Source organism: Sceloporus undulatus, chromosome 2, assembly GCF_019175285.1.
Source record: "Sceloporus undulatus isolate JIND9_A2432 ecotype Alabama chromosome 2, SceUnd_v1.1, whole genome shotgun sequence".
Classification (NCBI taxonomy): Eukaryota; Metazoa; Chordata; class Lepidosauria; order Squamata; family Phrynosomatidae; genus Sceloporus; species Sceloporus undulatus.
In genome coordinates this window covers 280,283,337-280,296,602 of record NC_056523.1, presented here as the reverse complement: position 1 = coordinate 280,296,602, position 13,266 = coordinate 280,283,337, and the positions used below count along the sequence as shown (strand labels likewise).

At 36.0% G+C, this 13,266-nt stretch overlaps 1 long non-coding RNA gene across 5 annotated transcripts in view; it reads left to right on the top strand.

The window, feature by feature from the left end:
• LOC121921382 overlaps positions 1-12,904 on the top strand; it is a 172,823-nt gene extending 159,919 nt beyond the window's left edge. For all 5 annotated transcript variants that reach the window (XR_006101933.1, XR_006101934.1, XR_006101937.1 and 2 more), the window contains 3 exons: positions 8,774-8,844; positions 11,725-11,818; positions 12,741-12,904. This is a non-coding gene — a long non-coding RNA (uncharacterized LOC121921382). The remainder of the gene's footprint in view (positions 1-8,773; positions 8,845-11,724; positions 11,819-12,740) is intronic.
• Positions 12,905-13,266: the final 362 nt, after the last annotated feature.

Below are 13,266 nucleotides of genomic sequence, written 5' to 3'. Positions count from 1 at the left end.
ACCTTGTTAGAAGCTGCCTTGGGTCCCATATCAAGAGAAAAGTGGGATATATAAATTTGCTAGCCAATCAGCAACTGCCCACTGACCCAATGTTCACAGGAGCTGTCTCCTTTTTCTCTAGTGCCTTATATTTCCCACTTATAAGAATATCAGAAATCCTCATTTGGTTATTCTCTTTCTTATCTATCATGCTAGTTCACTGACTTCTGCTGTGTATAATATACACAATATATATGAACCACCCCCTTCAGAATTCAGTGTCACCCCAGTGTATTTCTCCAAAAAGAACAGGGCATTTTCCTTCTCCTTTCCTGTCTTATAGTCTTCTGAACTACATATCAGAGGAATAATATCACTGGGTTGTCATTCATATACAGAAGAGGTTGCACATTAGGGATGGGGAAATCTATCATTTCTGATTTCTGTTGCATTCAGATTTTTTTTTTTTAAAAAAAATATATCACATTCTTTCCATCTTGTATATGAAGATATTTGCAAACATTGGTAAATTGTTATTGCAAGTGAACAGAAAAGTGTGCCTAATCCTTGTTCTCATTAGTGACAGTTTTTCTTTTCCCAACTCCAAAATAGTTGCAAAAACTTTAGGACAGTATGACATCCAAGATTCATTTTTATACTGCTTAAACAACAAGAACAACCCTTCATAATGTATATTCTTTTTTCCCTTTGGCTAAATGTGATTGTCCTTATACTCACCACCTCTATCCCTTGATATTCCTAATGTGCACATACACGCATACACATACACATACACATACACACACTCAATTACTTGTTCTGTTGTACCCTGACAGCCTTTGGAATCCATTCTGAAAGGAAAGCACCCTGGTGATTGTAGTCTTGTCACAGAGATGTAATTTTCCAAGTGATTTAGGAGGGCTGGAGATTGAATTTCCATGCAAATTTCTGCTTGAAATTTTCTTGTTAGAATCCCTAGCAATGACCATTGAGGTTCCACTTAAACATGAATATAAGTACAATATTAAAATATGGAACACTATTTGTGGAGTTTCTTCTGCATAAGTAGATGAAATGAACAGTTCAGGCAGAAGAGCATGGATGTGTTCTTGTGTACCTCTATTCATCTTTTCAAACTTTGCTCAAACTAGATACATTCCCAGTAGACTGTGGCAAAGATTATAAAGAAGTCACTTCTTCTAATAGTGCATATGGCTTTGTAGTGTATACTTTGTATACAGTGCCACTGGTTTTGTAGTGTAAACTTTGGAGTTATTTTCCTTCTTCCTTCCCCATCAGCTTAACATGTGCATGAACTGGCCAGAAAATATCTGTTGGAGAAAAACTACTGAAAACTAAGAAGAGGAAGAGAATGGAGAATTGAACCTTGAAAGCCTAAAAGAGCCACTCTGTATTGCAATGTCCTTTTTAAATTTTTTTTACAAATTGCACTTATATATAAATCTCACTTCTGATTCAAGCATTTCAAGAGTATAGGAGTCACTAAATTTCAGCCTTTTTTTGATAACTACATAATAGTCATGCACCTCTCTGCCACTGAGCAGGTTGAGTATAGCTAGAAGTTGTCCTTGCCACTAGTAGCTGATCCTGGCTGCCCCACCACACAACAAGTAGAATCAGTCACACTGGGACTTTCAAATATAGAGGACTAGTCCCAGGGATGACCCAATGTAGAGTAGTGCTTCAAGGATAGGACTATGACTCTGGAGACTGGAATTTGAATTCCTACTCAGCCATGAAAGTGGATTCCATTGGATGACCTTCTCAGTCACACCCTCTCAGCCTCAGAGGAAGGCAAAGGTATAACCCCTTTGAACAAATTTAGCCGAGAAAGCCCCATTATAGGCTCACCTTAGGCTTGCCATACATTGAAAACAACTTGAAGGCACACAACAACAACAACAACAACAACAACAACAACAACAACAACCACCACCACCACCTTAGGTGTGGGAGGGAAGCAAGCTGCTCATTTTGAAAATGAATTGGGCCCCTTGAGTGATATCCCTTGGGAGGGTTGATTGAGTCAGCCTGATTCCCCCCACAAATACATGTCTGTCAGCCCCAGTCATCCGAGGGGAAAAGCTAAAATTGGAAGCCAGGAAAAGGTACCAAGTGCTGATGGTTGTGGTTTTACATGAACATTTTAGACAGGAAAGACTTGTGCACTTGAAACATAAAGTTTCAAAGCAGCACTGTCACCTCTAGTCCAGCTAAAGGAAAGAAAGGCTTGCCCCTCATGTGTCCATCCTTATAGCACACAAGGCAAGATTCTCCCCCACAAAACACTACTTTAAATCACTGTATCAGGCAATAGGAGTGAGATACAGAATAATGTAAGTTGGTATTGCTGTGTTCAGGTATTTATACAGAGACTGCTGCTTTTACGGCTAATAGTACTCTAATTTGTAATACTGAACTGTGGACCTGCTAAGCAACACATACACACACACACACACACACACACTGCTCAAAGGGCAAGGCTAGTACTATAAAATCTCTCTACAATCATTTTTCTGAAAGTTTTTCTTCTGTCTATTTAGACGCTGAAATTATAGCCTATTATCTATAAAAAGATGGGTTCCTATTGCAAAGAAGATTGGCTTCATCTCAGGTTTATTTAATTATAAATGAAAAATTATGAAAGAAAATATGTATCAGTTTATGTAAAAATTTCCAAATAATATTTCAGAATTTTCTTTTGTCCAAGCGGTTTTAAAAATCTGTAGTTTTTTGTGGGTTTTTCGGGCGATGTGGCCATGTTCTAGAAGAGTTTATTCCTGGCATTTCGCCAACATCTGTGGCTGGCATCTTCAAATCTTGTTTGAAATACTCAGTAGCCTGAAGCTAAAACTCTGTGTTCAAACGAAACCCCCCTAAAATGCTTAAAAATAAATAAATTAAGAATTTTTGTATATGTTTCAACAATTCACTTTTTTATAGGCAAGTGTTAAGAAACCACTACTAACTGACATGTGAGGTTTTAAAGTATTCTTGCACAGTTTACCAATAAAGTTAGGAAGAAATGTTGCAGATATGAGGATACTTTCTGGCTCCAGTTGTAGACTGGGATCTTTATACAGGGGCTGGACTGGATGGCCCTTGTCCAGCTCTGTCCTTCTATACATTGACCATTGCTGAAATAGTAAAGCAATAGTTGCTTAGAAGTGCCAAACTGTAACTACTTCTGTGGTCATGATATTCTCCTGTGTGCTGTTTTAAATATGAGATTAAGAGAGATTAAATATGAGTGTTCTCAAAGCATTGCAATTTTGAACTTAAAACAGAGACTAATCAATGGAGAATGATATCAGTAGCTGAAGAATAACATGATGTTTTGTCTTGTATTTTCCTTCTTTCTGATCACTCTAAATGACAGAAGCTGAAACCTGGCTGAGCTGTTAACAAAAATAGCAGAGCTGATCATTAATAAGTCAGGCTGAAAAAAAAATATTGTTGGGTTGGTTATAAAAATCAATATACGAGATAAGTTGCTGTTTCATAAAATAAAGTTTAGTTATGAACCACAAAACATGTGAATATGCTTTCAGTTAACTTTCACTGAAATAAACAGCACACCATTGCCTGGAACCAGACAAACTTTTAAAACGATTATTAATTTAAGGATAGTATTGTCTGTAGGTTTCTACTATTTACAGGTGAATTTAAAATTAAACAGGTATGGGGAAATAACACTTAGGGGTACTATACTGAGTGATAAGAATATCCAAAGTTTACCAAATGTCAAACAATTTTTGTCCTTAAGGGTGATATATGAGGGGATGTTTTGTGTATGTGTGTAAGTGTGTGCGCGCATGCGTGTGTGTGTCATCAAGTTGCCTTTGACTTATGGCAACCCCATGAATTTCATACTGTAGGGTTTTCTTAGGCAAGGCATAGTCAGGGATGGTTTTGCCAGTTTCCCCCTTTGAAATAGAGTCTATAGCACCTATATTCATTGGTGATCTCCTATACAAATACTAACTAGGGTTGACTCTGCCTAGGTTCCAACAACAAATAGGATCTGGAACCTTTAGGGTATTTAGGCCACTCATCATAGGATTCCTTATGGGATTAAAAAAAGCCATTTCCTCAGAGCACAGTCTGTTCCTTGAATTCCTTCTTTCGTTTCTGGACATTCATTAAATAAAAATAGTCTGTATGGTTTAGCAATAGTTGGAGCAGTCTGACATATCTGGTTCATTTTTGCCACAAAATTAAATCATTTGTCAGCATTTGGAGTGGCCAGTGTAGGAAAGATAGAAATTCTATACAGGTATAACACAAGGAAAATGCATCCAGAAATGTCATTTTTGAACATTACTGGTTTTTGTATTGAAGCATTTTTCTCAAAATTATATCAGGATACTTTACAGGCAGCCAGTGCAGTGTAGGACTCTGGAGACCAGAGATTGAATCCTGTCTTGGCCATGGAAACATTCTGGAGTAAAATCCTCTCATCTTCAGGGGAAGGCAGTGGCAAACTCCTTCTGAAAAAAGTTGCCAAGAAAACTCTATGAGCCTCAGAGTTGTCATAAGTTAGAAACTTGAAGGCACACAACAGCATTTCACAGGCAACACTTTTATTTCTCTTGTATAGTCTAGTTTACAGAATTATTGGATTCCTATAATGATTCTGTTTAGAACAACATTTAATGGCAATAGTAATCCAGTTATTGTGCTAAATGCAAGTATTTGCAGCAATGATGTCTGGTAATACAGTGGGCCATTGGGATCCACTTGGTTTTGGTTCCAGGGTTCCCCCATGGATACCAAAATCCATGGATGCTCAAGTCCCGTTATATACAATGACATACTAAAATAGTGTCCCTTATGAAAAAACTGCAAAATTAAGCTTTGCTTTTTGGATTTTTGTGTGTGAATATTTCCTAACTGTTGTTTGTTGAATCCATGGATATAGAATCTATCGCTATGAAGCACCAACTGTAATTCCAAGTGCCTGTAGGAAAAAACTCTTTCTAGATATTATTATTATTATTATTATTATTATTATTATTATTATTATTATTATTATTATAGTTTATTATTATAAGTAAGTTTACACAGCGTTTTACATAGTCATCAACCAAAATACAGATAAAATGTGCCCATGGAGTACAATCTAAAATCAAAAGCAGCCAAAAAATAAAATAACAACTTATAATAATACAATATGTAAAAAATGCATAGCAGATGTTCAATTGATTCTTCTTTTCAGAGCTGCAATTTCTATTAATTTGTTCCCAACATACTGACAGTGATTTAGAAGCATGGCAGAGTCATGCAAGGACAGGTATAAAATTAATATAATGATCTCCTTTAAAAAAAAGAAAAGAAAAGAAATATTTCACAACATGATTTAACTATTCCCTCCCATCCAGATTTTTCCTTTCCTTTTTACGGTGATATACCTTTGGATACAAACTCAGTTCTCCTGTAAGAAGTGTAATCAAAACAATTGGCTAGTCAGCAGTAGAAAGTAATTAGAAACCAAAATGCTATACAACCTGACAGAAATGGTTACTTGTTATGGGCATGGCAAACAAGTAAAGTACAGTATTATGGCAATCACTTATGGCACAATATCTTTTAAACCTCTCCTATCACATTTTGGCTTTCATATCAGATTGGATGGGGGGGGGGGGACCTTGTACAAATGTGTGTCTCAGTCAATGTATGCATCAGGTTAGTTCTTGAAGAAGTCTGGAAACATGACACAGGATAAATTCTGATCCCTCTTTGCACCATACATGTTAAAAGCCAACACACACACATACTTATTCCTGTTAATTGAATGAGAAATGCCTTTGTATACTCCAGTCTAGAGGATGGAATAGAAAATATACTTGTCTCACATTAACATATTTTGAAGATAGGACCAGAAATCTAGGATACTGAAAAGGGTTGTTTTACTTCAGCGGCTATTTTAAAAGGAAAGCTGATTGTTCAAAACAAGGAGTAGTATAAAACTGGCCAGTAGTGGAAAAGGAAATGCAGTGGAAAAGGCAATAAACGATTCAGTGTATTTGCTTATACTTCATAGCAGAAGGGGGCACTAGTGGTCTACAGTAAATAACAGAGAAACACTACACTTGTTATACCATATTTAATAATAATAATATAATTTTCCTACTTAATATTGAGGATGTTTTCACGTGAATAATTAGCATTATAAATATATAATGCTAATGTAAAAAGTTAAATAATTAATAGAATATATGTAAATATAGTTGGTTGTCTCTCCTGTCTTTTTATATTATTGTTGTAATGCTAAAATTAAAATTGGCCCACTAGCCATGGAAGAGGAATAATGCTTATTGTTTTAATGCTTAGAATGATGACTCCTGGCATAAGACACACTAGCATTACGTGTAGATAATTTTCTTAATTTAACTGGGTTATTTTGTGTATTCATAGAAAAGTATAATTTCTTGAGCCCTTTTGTTTGAACTGTGAGATCGGAACAGTATTATGGATAGTGCCATTTTTATTTAGAGCATTCCCTCCCAGCTCAGCAAGTATAACATCTCCTTGTTTCTTTTCTTGCCTTCTTATTTTTTTAGCATAAGATAATGGTCTGGTGATTTCTGTGGGTGCATTTTGCAAAATTAAAAAAGAAAAGAAGGCCTGACTAATATAAAGGTTTATGATTTCATACCTCTGCTGGGTATTTTAGAGTATTTCTTTGACACAAAACCTAGGAGACAAACTCAGCTTCAGCTACCCACGTTAGTTCAGAAATTGCAGTTAACAGTACTGAAATGTTTTCACTTTTTCTCTCTCCATTTTCTGAGCGTAGGAGTAGGTAGAATTCCAAGCAGCAAAGGAATGGGAGCCCAGATGTAAGCCTATGGTTAATGTTTCTACATGTTACTAAAATACTATTTTATACTAAATGATTGCAAGTAATTAACTAGAATTTTATTTTTATTTTTTAAGAAAAATAAATTATGCTGATTTCATGAACATTCATTTTAATTGTTTCTTATATTAACATTTCATTGGTGGCTTTTAGATGAAAGAGATAAAAAATTTAAATGAAGTATGAAACTTTCTTTCAATTTTTCATAGTTTTGTTACCAATAAATTATGAAATGTGAGGAAGCTTCTTCTCTTGCATGGGTGACAACATAAATTACATCATAAAAATAACTTTAGCTAGAAATAAAAATAATGTGGAATATATCATTTTTAAAAAACTTCTAAACTGGAAGCTCCTACTGTGTATAATCCCTCAAATAAATATAGATACTGTAAGTTTATGTCTTCACAAAGAATAAGATTGCCATATGAACCTGTTACTCTTTTCTTTGTCTGAAGACTGTTTGGCAAGATTTTAAACACAATTTTCAAGTGGTTACTAAGAAAATTCCAAAATCTCTATTATGGCAATATTTGGCCAACCTCAGTTAAGCAGAAATTCATAGGAAACCATCTTTAGATACTGATAATAGTTTCAGATTGCATTTAAGACTGTTGGGGCGGAGGGGGGGGAGAGCAAACTATTTTTGTGTTTGAAAAATATAATAGCTGGCTATTACTCAGACCTTTCTCTGTCTTTTGGAAAGAACATACAGATTGCAACAACCTGAATCACCTGGATTCAAACTTCCACAGAGCAAATGTTGTTTTTTAGAAAGTTAAATTTTCATAAAGTCACAATGTTATTCCTACCTGTAGAAAAAGGGGAGTTCACAGTGGCTTTCTTCCCCCATCCCTCCAGGAGGAAAACAGCAGATTAAAAGTTAAAGCAAAGGTATTTTATCAGGAAATATGGGCTCATTAATACTCTTTACAAAAAAAGACTTATGTTAGGCAATCTTAGCTTGAATCCAAGAGGTGAAGCTATGGAAACAAGCATTGTTTTCAGGGTTTGCAAAGGTCCAAACTGTTTGTGTTTATATTGGTAAGGTGTTTTTTCTTTCTTTCTATTTTTCTCTTATACACCAGTAGAACTGGCCTAAGTGATGTTGTACATTGATGAATATCTAGACCATGACTGGTACTAAATGAAAGAATATAATATAAGGAACACAAATAAGGTGTTTTTCACACCCATATACAAAAACATACAATTACTCACTCTCTTCTCCTCTGATATGCCTGGTTCATCTGTCATTAATCAATTTCAGAAAGATCTAAGTGTGCTTTAAATTTGAATTGATTTTGTTTGTGGTTATTTGCAATGGTTATTTTTTTTATTGGATAACTGAGTAAGAGTGCAACCTTTTGCAACTATATTCAGGAATATGTCTGACCCAGACTTTTGACTAAATTTAGTGGACCTTTGTCTGAGTATATATATGTGTATAATATATATAGGTCGCCTATCCAAAAGATTATTTTGTGCATCAGTGAATATTGAGATTATTTATAGACAGTAACATTACTGCCAATCAAAACCATTGTGTCATAACTGAAAAAAAATCTGTGATATTATCCATATCATTATAGCACTTTCAATGTGCAAAATTCTTTGCAGGCTTCATCATGTTCCAACTCACAGCATGCCTCTGTTGCATTTACATATTTATTTCAGCGTGTCTTTTAAATTTCTAAGGTTTTTCTGTTTGATTGTTCTTTTTTTTCATACCAAATGTATTCAGCAATTAAAGCACTTTAGGTTTTGATTAACCCAGAAGGCAGAATTTGCACTAAAAGGATATCTGTCTGAGTACCTGAAAAGTTGTTAGTTACCAAAAGTTAATGAGGCTTCTACAGAATTCTTCTGGCTTTTACCAGCATTTAAATAAATGTTTTGTCTTTTCAATAGCCATGCTGCTTAAGATGTAGAAGAAAATCCTAGCATTACTATCACAAAAAGATACACCATGAGATGACAAGGTACATTTTTGGACTGTTTTTGCATGATTCTTTTCTGTTTTGGCACACTTAGCCAAAACTTAATTGTAGGATCTGGATATAATTTAATTTTGGTATCAATATGATTTTTAAAACAGAAGACTTGGGATGTGATCAAAACAGTTTATTTATGAAAGGTGAATATTCATCTTAGCATAACCGCAGAATGTGTATAATGCATCTGAACAGTATAATCCAATAGTTCTCAAGCTGTCTGACATGGTAGACCAGCATTCCCACTCCTGATTTGTTACAGATCAGTAAAATATTTGTGCTATGTTATTATCCTATTAGCATAAGCTTCCTGGAGAGACAGTGTGGTGTAGTGGTTTGAGCACTGGACTATGACTCTAGAGATCACAGTTTGATTCACCACTGGGAATCACACACTCTTATTCCCTCCAAAAACACCTCCTGGGATAGGTTCACCTTGTGGTTGCTATAAGTGTGAAATGACTTGAAGTCACACAACAACAACAACAACAACAACAACAACAATCACAACATTTTCCTGGAAATGCACAGCAGACCAACAGCAATGGTTCACTGACTAGCACCAAATCATGGACCACTACTTTGTGAAGACTGGTATAAATTATCTTTGTACATTGATAAATATCTTGTTGCTTCTAAATGGAAGAAGAAGAAAATATTATTCTGACTGATTTCAAGAATATACTTAGGTAATGGAAATACTATTGCCACTAAAGTACATCTTTACTAGTGCCATTATCTGGACAAATTCAAATATTTTAAGTCTAATGCATATTGGTAGGAAATTTAAACACATGCTTACATTGTACTATCATACCATTCCGAAAGCACACATGCACATATGATTTTGAAAGCTAAACTGGATTATGCACAGCTAGTACATGAGTGGAAGACCAAAAAACAGTATTAGATAGAGCTAAGAAAGAAGCATGTTTGAAACATGGCAGAGCTGCTGCCAGTGAGATTTCCCAACACTGGTCTAGATGGACTAAATGTCTACATCAATACAGAAGAGCTTCCTATGTTCATGTATCTCCCAGTGAAGTAGAGTACCTCACTGGATTATGCCCTTGTTTTTCAAATGCATGTGCATCCCACATTTCTCCAAGCAGCAAAATCAGCATTTTGATGCACACCTCGCCAGAAGACTGGGCAGAATAAAAACTGATGACTTGACTAAGGCCAGTGAGCTTCACATGTGTACAGATTTAAGCTTGGATCTTTTGTTCTCAGGACACGATATAAAGTTTAGGATGAAAAAATCCATGTTCATTGCTCAAGTGAAGAATGCTATGAAAAAAGGCTTGTTAGGTTCACCTTTTCTTCTTTTTATGGGGCATTGTTTCCTAACAAATACGTCTACTGTGGTCAAAGGAAATAGAAATTTCACAAATAGCAAAACAACATAAATTGATTTGCCAGAAAACCACTGGAATATTAGACACACTTCCCTAGGAGTAAGTCCCATAGAAATCAATAGGACTTTAGAATAGACATATATTGATTACAACTAACTGCTGCTAATAACGTAGAGGTCTGATCTATCATAACTTTTTCCCTACCTCAGGCAGTCAAGAAGTCTTGGTTAATACAAACATGGTTCACTGGCCTTCACAAATTATGAGTTACTGGGCTACTGTGAGGAGTATTCTGAAATATTTCAGAAACAATAGGGGTCAGTAATTGGGGTATCTTAATAGTGCTGGCATGTTGCATTCCTAAAACAAAGGATTATGGTATAAAATATCATAGCATTCCTAAAAATTAAATACACAGTTCTTTAATGTTAGTAAAAGCTAGAGAGGTAAATAGGCTGAAATATAGTATATGTTTAAGAAGTTTATAGTGACAGCATAACAATGAAATAGCAATATTAATAAGTTTGGGGGAATATTAAGAACAATAATTATATGTAATTTGATCCTGGGTTGCGTTTGTGGTGTGAGGACTTTGTTTTTCTCTTTGGAGAATATATATATATATATATATATATATATATATATATATATCCTTTTGTTAGAATAGCCTTTTGCTACCTGTGGCTTATGTGTAGATAGAGATTGAAGAAAGAGCCCATACCTGTAAGGAGAAGAGTGAAAAGTTTTGGTGTCTTTCCTTTGCTTTGAGAATGAGGCTGCAGAAGAAAGAAGAGAGAAAAAAAGATGGCTTTGATATTATGGCAGGTTATAGACCGCCGCTTTGAGGCGGTCTGCTGCCGCCGCCGTTTGCTCTGTAAGGGAGCCGTCGCAGCCACACCGCGCGGCTCCCTTACGGAGCAAAAAATGGAGCTTCTTTCTGCGGCGCCTCTGTGACGTCGCGAGGCACCAGGGGCGCATTCGCGATGTCACAGGCACCGCGACATGTTCGGACGCACAGCGTCCGATACATAAAGATGGCGCCGGCCGTGTGGAACGGCCAGCGCCATATTGTACGTACAGAGTCTGTATTAGACCCAGGGGCGTCTAGAAGAGACTCCCCTTTTTTAAAATGGGATGTCCTGCGGATGTCCCAAGTGCCGGTTTGTAACTGGCCTAAGTCATAGAGTCTGCTGTTCCTTCTTTTGAAGGTTACCAGAAAGTGTCAGGGAGAGTCTCAAAGCATGATGGCTCTTCTTCCTTTAAGAAGTATTATGGGGAGAGGGAAAGGAAACGATCTTTTTGTGTCCAGTGATGTTCTTGCTCAGGTAACTGCTCTGTTGACTGACAAAATATAAACTAAAAGTGATACCAAAGCCTGTAATTTTGGAGGCCTACTTCATTCCTCCGGAAATCTGCAGTCCAAGCAGAGAATTTTATACCCTATTGGTCTTTGCTTTTGGCAGAAAGTAGCAGGAAAAGCCATATAATCAGCTTGCTTTTCTTCCTGCAGGGACTGTGGGATTGCCACAGAGACAAAGTACCTCCCCTTAACCAGAATATTCTCTGTGTCCCCATCTCTGCACTTTACTGGATGAATCCTAATGGTAAGGTTAGAAAAATAAACCTTGATCTAAAAATAGGGGAAATCGCTTGCTTATTATTAATCATTCATCAACAAGCAAGAAATAGACTCTGATGAGGAATGCTTCAGCCAGATGTTTCTATGGTAAAATGACTTAAAGAGTAATGAATTTTATATTTGAGATTGGTGAGAAGGTTGGCACACAGATTCTTTTGGGCTTGCATGCAACTTACTTTTTAAAAAAGAATAAATCACACTTTTAGGTCTTGACTCCTTGAGAAGAATCGGATCAGCGATAATAACAAAGAGCCTCATTTTGTTAGTGCTTCTAGAAGTCTGTTCAATATTTTAATTTGTATGTAACACATAAAATGCTTTGTGTTGTGAGCTATGTTATCCTGCACCATATGCACTTTGTTTATACTGTGTTGATTACACAGTACAAACAATATACTTATTGTGCTGATTACAATTACAATAGACAGTGAATGATCCCATAGAATACAATTTTATACTTATATTTGTGTGACATGCTTCCCCCCTTAAATCTCTATTATTGTCGGGTTTTTGGTCCCAGCATTTTACATGTGAAAAATAGATCTTAGGTTGCATCCACACTGCAGAAATACCACTTTAACTACCATGGCTCAATATCATGGAATTATGCGAATTGTAGTTTATTGTGGTCCCAGAGCTCTCTGATAGAGAAGACTAAACGTCCCACAAAGCTATAATTTCCAGAATTCCATAGCACTGAGCTATGGCAATTATAGTGGTGTGAAACTGGATTATTTCTGCAGTGCAAATGCAGCATTAGTGAAGAATATGAGGGAAAACACCTCAGTACCCTCCTGCCCTTGTCTTCATAGAGTTTATGTGTTTTTGGTTGTTCAGAACTCTTAAACATGATGTCATAATTTTTACATGTTCTTTATTCTTCACAGTTGATGAAAATCCCAGATGTAGCTAACTGGAAAAAGCATTGAAGAAAATGTATCCTTCATATTCTTACATTGACCAGTGTGTGTGTTTAGAAATCAGTTCCCCATTTCCAAGGGAATGGGACCATCCTTTCACAGAGTGCTCTGCTATGCTGCTGACTAATAAAAGTTTTGTCCTGATCTAATTGTAGTTGCTAATTACATATGACTCACAGTTTATGAGGCTGTCCAGCAAAATGTGCACACACCCATTCAGCATCCCATTCTATTAGTCAACTACAGTATCTGTAAGTAGAGTTAGTGTCCCAAGGGTGAGGGGTACTAGTTGCTTTGGATCCATTCTCTCCTCTCTCATCATGCTTCCCTTGGGGAGGAAAAAACTTTCCCACATTTAGGGATGGAAATGAGATTTGTTGAACTTGACTCTATAAATAAAAGTAGTGTTTTCACATCTCCCATGACATATTTGCAACATTTATATGGAATCTGGAGAAAAAACTGTACACTAAACAACTGACACATTTAAAAA